Source organism: Aplidium turbinatum, chromosome 8, assembly GCF_918807975.1.
Source record: "Aplidium turbinatum chromosome 8, kaAplTurb1.1, whole genome shotgun sequence".
Classification (NCBI taxonomy): domain Eukaryota; kingdom Metazoa; phylum Chordata; class Ascidiacea; order Aplousobranchia; family Polyclinidae; genus Aplidium; species Aplidium turbinatum.
Genome location: NC_137479.1, coordinates 16,681,915 through 16,688,123, shown reverse-complemented (window position 1 = coordinate 16,688,123; position 6,209 = coordinate 16,681,915).

Genomic DNA, 6,209 nt, shown 5'->3' with positions numbered 1-6,209 from the left:
TCGCTGAATCACAACATAAATTGTTAACGTGTAAAAAGTAACATATCATTCACTAATCCTTGTGAACAAATCAATATCGGGACAAGGCTAATACCAGACCTCTAAGCTCCTCTATTTTTCCGGCGACCAAGCATGGCCTACCTAAGCTTCTTCCCCGTGGCCAAATTCTGCCGCCTTTGCAGCCCCCCAAAAAAACGTTAAAAATTTGTGCTTTTAAATATCTGTTAATTGATATCGTGTTTTAGCGTTCACTCAGGTAAGAACAAGGCTCTGAACATATTTGCAGTTGTATTGAAACACACTGCATTCCAAGTAGATGTAGAGCTAGTCTTCGAGTTCTTATAGATCAACGTTCAGACTTTTTGCAAAACTTTTATCAGCATTAATTTTCATCAGCGTTAGCGACTTTGCCTTGTTTGTAAAAAAAGGTTGCGAATGTGAGTGAAGAAAAAAACGTTTCACGTACGAACGCGAGTGGAAAAAAAAGTTTCTAAGAGGCTATAGTGAAGAAATGGCTTGTGGAAGCTGGTGACAAAACATGGCACGGTAGTTTAGAAGGCCGTTTAACGATTATGGCCGGCGGGAGCTAAGAGGCCTGTGATACGCATAATCTCAAGCATACAATTAGGCTAATAGCCCGACTTAACCCTATCTTAGTACTAGCTGTTTTCGTACGCAGAAAGCACGTCAGCACGGGCTATCTTAGCCCCGTGCTAATTAATCGCTAATAACGGGAGCTATGAAAATCATAGAACCAAAATATTTTACAAGGTAATAGCCATGTGTATTGTGCGTATAGAAATTAAATTTTTACTCAACAAATTTATAGAAATAAAGTGTTTGACTTTGAGATTAAAAACTGTCAGAAAGTCGGCTTTTATTCTAATTTCCCGAAAATAGCTTCAAAATTGAAATTTTTGAATTATAACTAAACTAAACAAAAAATCTCTTGAGCTCATAAATATAGGCTAAGGCATTTTTGAACGTTTCTACATTTCAAAGTAATTGCACTACCATTTATATTGCACTAACATTAATATATATATAACTAGCATTGCACAAAAATGTCTAGCCACCTGAGACGAAATGCTTATTGTGAAGGGCAGGAAAGTAGAAAAATGATCAGTGTTGATGTAGAAAATTCGCAAAGAATAAAAACTAAAACTCAAGAAATTTCACATTTTTAGCATATTTCCTTCTGTGAAACATTTCACTAATAGAGTGAGGCGTCCTCATAAAACCCCGTGTCCCTACAGATAGGGTTAAAGTAGTATTAATCAGAACACTAAAAAAAAAACATTGATAAATGTCGCGAGAAGCTCATTAATTAACAGTTTCCCAGACAGCAAAGTTTCCCACTTTTACATTGAATCAATTTCTGTAGACGTTGAATCAACGTAAATGGCTAATTAACTAGCAAGCTTGAGAATTTTCTGTCTCAGCTCTTTGGGACAATATCGTGAAGAATAGTTGTTAAAAGAGATATTGCTAAAAATACGACAGTGGGCTTTAGAACCATGAAATCTGAAATTACTAGAAATACGTTACAAAGTGATGAAATGCAGTATCAGCAAAAACGTGAAAAATGATGTAGCAAAAAAGGACAAATGACAAGCAATCACCAGGTACTTTTAGTTTGCCTCGATTCATATCGTTAAGATATGAGCCATACCGCAAATAAAATACTGTAGGCCTACCAGGGCGGGATTTAAAGAAAGGTCCTACGCTTTTCCCTTTTGAGGCCCAAACTCTACCCTAACAGTCATTGATGCGAGTTTTTCAACCAACCACTGACGCCATAATGAATTATAGTAATGGAGAAATATGCACGCAAGTTGTTATAGCATGTTATTTTACGTTGTAATTAAGTACGTTGTTCCTTGTTTCAATTACCTCGTTGGTATGTTTCGTCCTCGGCTGTTCTCTATTTTGTGTTGCTTGTTGTGAGCGACATGCCTTTATTTTTAGTGTGGTATAAGTTAGAATGGTTGCATTTTAAGCTGGTTGAAGCCTTACTAAAAAATTCAGCTTTAGTTTCATGACAATTTGTTTCAAAGACTATAGTTTCATGATTTCAGTTTGTTTCAAATGCATCAAGACAGGACATTAGGCAATAATCTGTCGAAAGAATGAGAACAGCTCTGGCCAGCATGCAAACGACACGGCGGCAGCTTTGATTGATGTTCATTGTCCAACGACCAGTACCGGAACGCCATCTCTAGGTAATGTCTGTCCAGGAAAAACTGTGAACAATGACTTCAAACAATTAAAATTTTTTATAAACATTGCTGTTCATAAACTGTTCGCTCTGATTGATACCGGAAGTTCTAAGAGTTTTATCAATGAACGATCAGTTAAAGACTTGAATCCCAAACTTTTTCCGGCAAGGTTCGAAGTGGCGATGGCTCTAATGGCTCTATTCTTGATCGTACGTGTAACGACGTGGAACTTTATATTCTAAAGGACCTCTGCTCTGATGAAAGCGACCTGATTATTTCACATAATATGTCAGGGACATGTGCTGTCGTCGCCGCCCAAATAGAGTGTTCGTCATTATTCTCAAGTATAAAAGATAATGGCAATTGGCAAACCTGTAGCAACTAAACCTCGATTTCGAAGGTACAGTCACAATCGTCGTCGTGTGAGCCTCTGGGGCCGAGGGCCTATTCTTTTACCAACCCAGATTCACAATGTTCCCGGACTAAGCTGGAATGTTACAAGAGAGCAGCCAGTTATTTGTTTCATCATCCAAGACACGCAGATCTTCCACTCAATTAGGTGGCTTAGAGGTGGTGCAATCGTTGATGATGTGGTCTGCGGTCTATTCCTCAGCACCACATTCACAAGTAGAGAAAAAAAAACATTTTTGCAATTTTTCCAAGAAGCCATCCCCATTGGTGTATGTTGAGCGGAAAAGCCCGACGCCCGTATGGAGACAGTTGAGGCGCACCCACGCCTCTCTTTGTAGGTAAGGCCGATGGGACGGGTGTCGGTATCGGGGATGAACAAATGGAGTCTGGTGGAGCTAGTGCTTGACTTCTATTGAGCGTAATCAAAGCGACTCAGCACATGTAGAGGCTGAACTTAGATTTTAAGGGTCCCTTACCACCACATTCACAAACTGTATATTTGTTGTGTGTTATTTACGAATATGAATTATTTTATGGATAATATGAAAGGCGATACAATGCAATCTCAAACCATTCGACCTGTCTGTAAGCAAAAAATGAGAAAGTGTCCTTCCGAACGCCTTACACGCACTTAGATCGCTACTTTGTACATCAACAAACTCCACTCCGCATGAGCGATTCTTCAACTTTTTTAAATGGTCACCATAAGAAAAGTACCTTCCTGATTGATTAAACACTCCTGGCCCAATCTTACTGAGAAAGTTGAACAGGTCTAGCAAACATGACGAACAAGTTACAAAAGTATTCATAACCGAAGCCAACCTGTTGTACGCTCGGATCAGATACAGCAAAGGCTGAGAGTTTAACGTGTCTTTAAAAGAATATCCTGCTAATAATACCTTTCACAATTCACAGGGACGTTGTGGATTCTCCTCAATCATCGGATACAGAGGAAAGAGCAGTCACACCGACTGATACGTCGTCCTGCGGGAGGTTTCACCGGGAAATAATTTCGATCACATCGAAGAAGTTAATCGCGATCTAGCGATCGATTCACAGTCAACAACGACTATAGCGACAAGACCAAATCAAGCTTTTCCAATGAAAATCCTAGAAGATTGTCAAAGTACTCCAGAAGGGTTCTTCCCGTTAGGTAAGGAAATACCTTGTTTCAATGATTACCTCGTTGGTGTGTTTCATCTTCAGGTTGTTTTCTATTTTGTGTTGTTTGTTGTTGTGAGGGACATGCCTCTATTTTTAGTATTGTTTAAGTTGGATTTGTGGCACATTAAGTTGGTTAAAACCTTACTAATAAATTCAGCTTTAGTTTCATGACACGAATGTTAACCCTTTTGAAGGTTGGGTGGGGGGGCTGTCAATTCAACTTTTTTGTATCAACCGTTGTATCTCTAAAACCACTGAGGCTGCGACTACGAGATTTTTTGACTTTTCCTAAATTTTATTCACCTCTATTAAGCTGAAATTTTGAGGCAATAAAGGTTATAAATTGAGAGATATAAGGCATTTCTCAGCACATCCTCTGAAATATTTTATATTCTATTTATATGTTATTTTGCATTATTATATTATTTTGCATGAAAAATATAGATTCAAATTAAAATTATGTCAAAAAATTTTAATCACAACATTGCGATGCATGTTCTTCATTACTCTACCAAAAAATAATGTGTAAACTCACGCAATCGCAAAATAATCCAAAATTCATAAGTCACCTCAACATTTCAACGTCTATAAGCAGTTCTAAAGTTCACATAGTTTTAATTTTCGGATATGCTCAGCGTAAATAATTTTACAAAGTGAATCCCAAATTTTGAAACCGTGCCTTAAAAAATAACAGAGATATCACTCCTAAAGCATAAGAAGAATCGACAGCCCCCTCCCCCCCAAACTGCGCTAGAAGCATTAGCCAGAAGATTTTCAGAGTTCACGATGACGTCACTTTTATCAAAACTTGGTGATTCATCGAAAGGTTGATTGCGAATTCCACTTAATGTCCTTTGATTTCTTCTAGGAAGTATTGTTGGTGAAGGAATTAAACTCAAACGGACACAGGCATACTCAATTGACGGATGCAAAGGTCTTACTTTCCATTCTTGATATGGTTGGATGGTTTTCTGACCAATGGCGTTCACAAACGACGGTGTCTTTGGAATCGGAAATATTATCTCTTAGGATAGCGGCAAGCTATGTATCACCTTCCGGTTGGTAACCAGTAGTCTAAATAAACAATGCAACTTTATTTTCTTCACTGTAATTTCCAATGCAATGAAAGACACAGTATTTCTTAATCATATTTCCAAGAGTAGTAACATATCACAAACAATGCTTCACACAGTAAAACAAATCTAATATAAACGTATCACAACGTCAATATGCCTAAAAATTTTGGCACCCACGATGTTAACCTCTTTGAATTTTTATTTTCTGCAATATTCATTATTCACGCCAGGTTTGCCAGGTGCCCTAAAATTCGGACAAAAAAACATAAATTGGCGTAATTTCATACGCTGTGTCCGACGACGAGCAAATCATTCAGACATTTATTTGTGCCAATGTTTAAGTTTCCGTGACATCAATAAAATGCTGGACCACAAATAGCATAGTTTTTTATTAACTGTCCTAAAATGTCCGAATTTTAGACTGATACTATCCGAAATCTTCTAGGATTACCTGGCAACCCTGACTTACGGTGGATCCTCCCTCCATTACAAGTAAGATTATACCAGGGTGGTGAAAGGATAGACCCCTCCACCACAGAAGCTCAAATGTCCAGCAATTCCAGTAAGCTACGCTGTTTTGAATCAAATCATCCATGAAAGTGACAACAATTACTGTAGCATATTACAACCGGAAAAGCAGCTTACCATGCAATAGAACTGGGCTTGGAAAAATTTTTGCCTGATGACTTCAATCGTTTTTTTACATACATTTCAGAATTATGGATTAAGGGAGAGCCATGAAAAGTGTAATTTTCTTTAAATCAATATGAAATAATAATAAAAAAGACAAGAAAAAAGCAAAAGAAAATTATTACAAAAAATAATAGGCCTACCAGTATTTAAAATTCTCCAACTAGTATAGCCTAGTAGTTTTAGCAGTTTCAGACATTCAGCTGGTGATCTTATTCATGCTGGGCTAAACTTAGTCGGGCAGTTCAATACGTTCGGAGATTCTCCATTTTTTTTATTTCGTTTCGTATGCATATAACGAAATGAAATTGTTTGGATTTCAAAACGATTAAAAATTCATATTTCGAAATGCCAAAAAAATATCAAAATAGGCTATTTCTTCTTCAAATCTCGCTGTATCTCATTCTTATGCTGATATGGGACACTGTTAAATCACTTCCCTGCCAAGTTCAGAGCTCTCTAACTTAGACACGGTAGTATTCGTTGAATGAAGCCAATGAAGTGAACAGAAATAATTCCTGACTTCCCTCAACAAGGGTTGCCAGACCCAAATTTAAAAAAGCCAAATGTACACCAAAAACTGCCAACACTGTGAACAAAATGCCAAATGTTATGTTAAGCAAATCAATCAATAAAAAAATCTGTCATT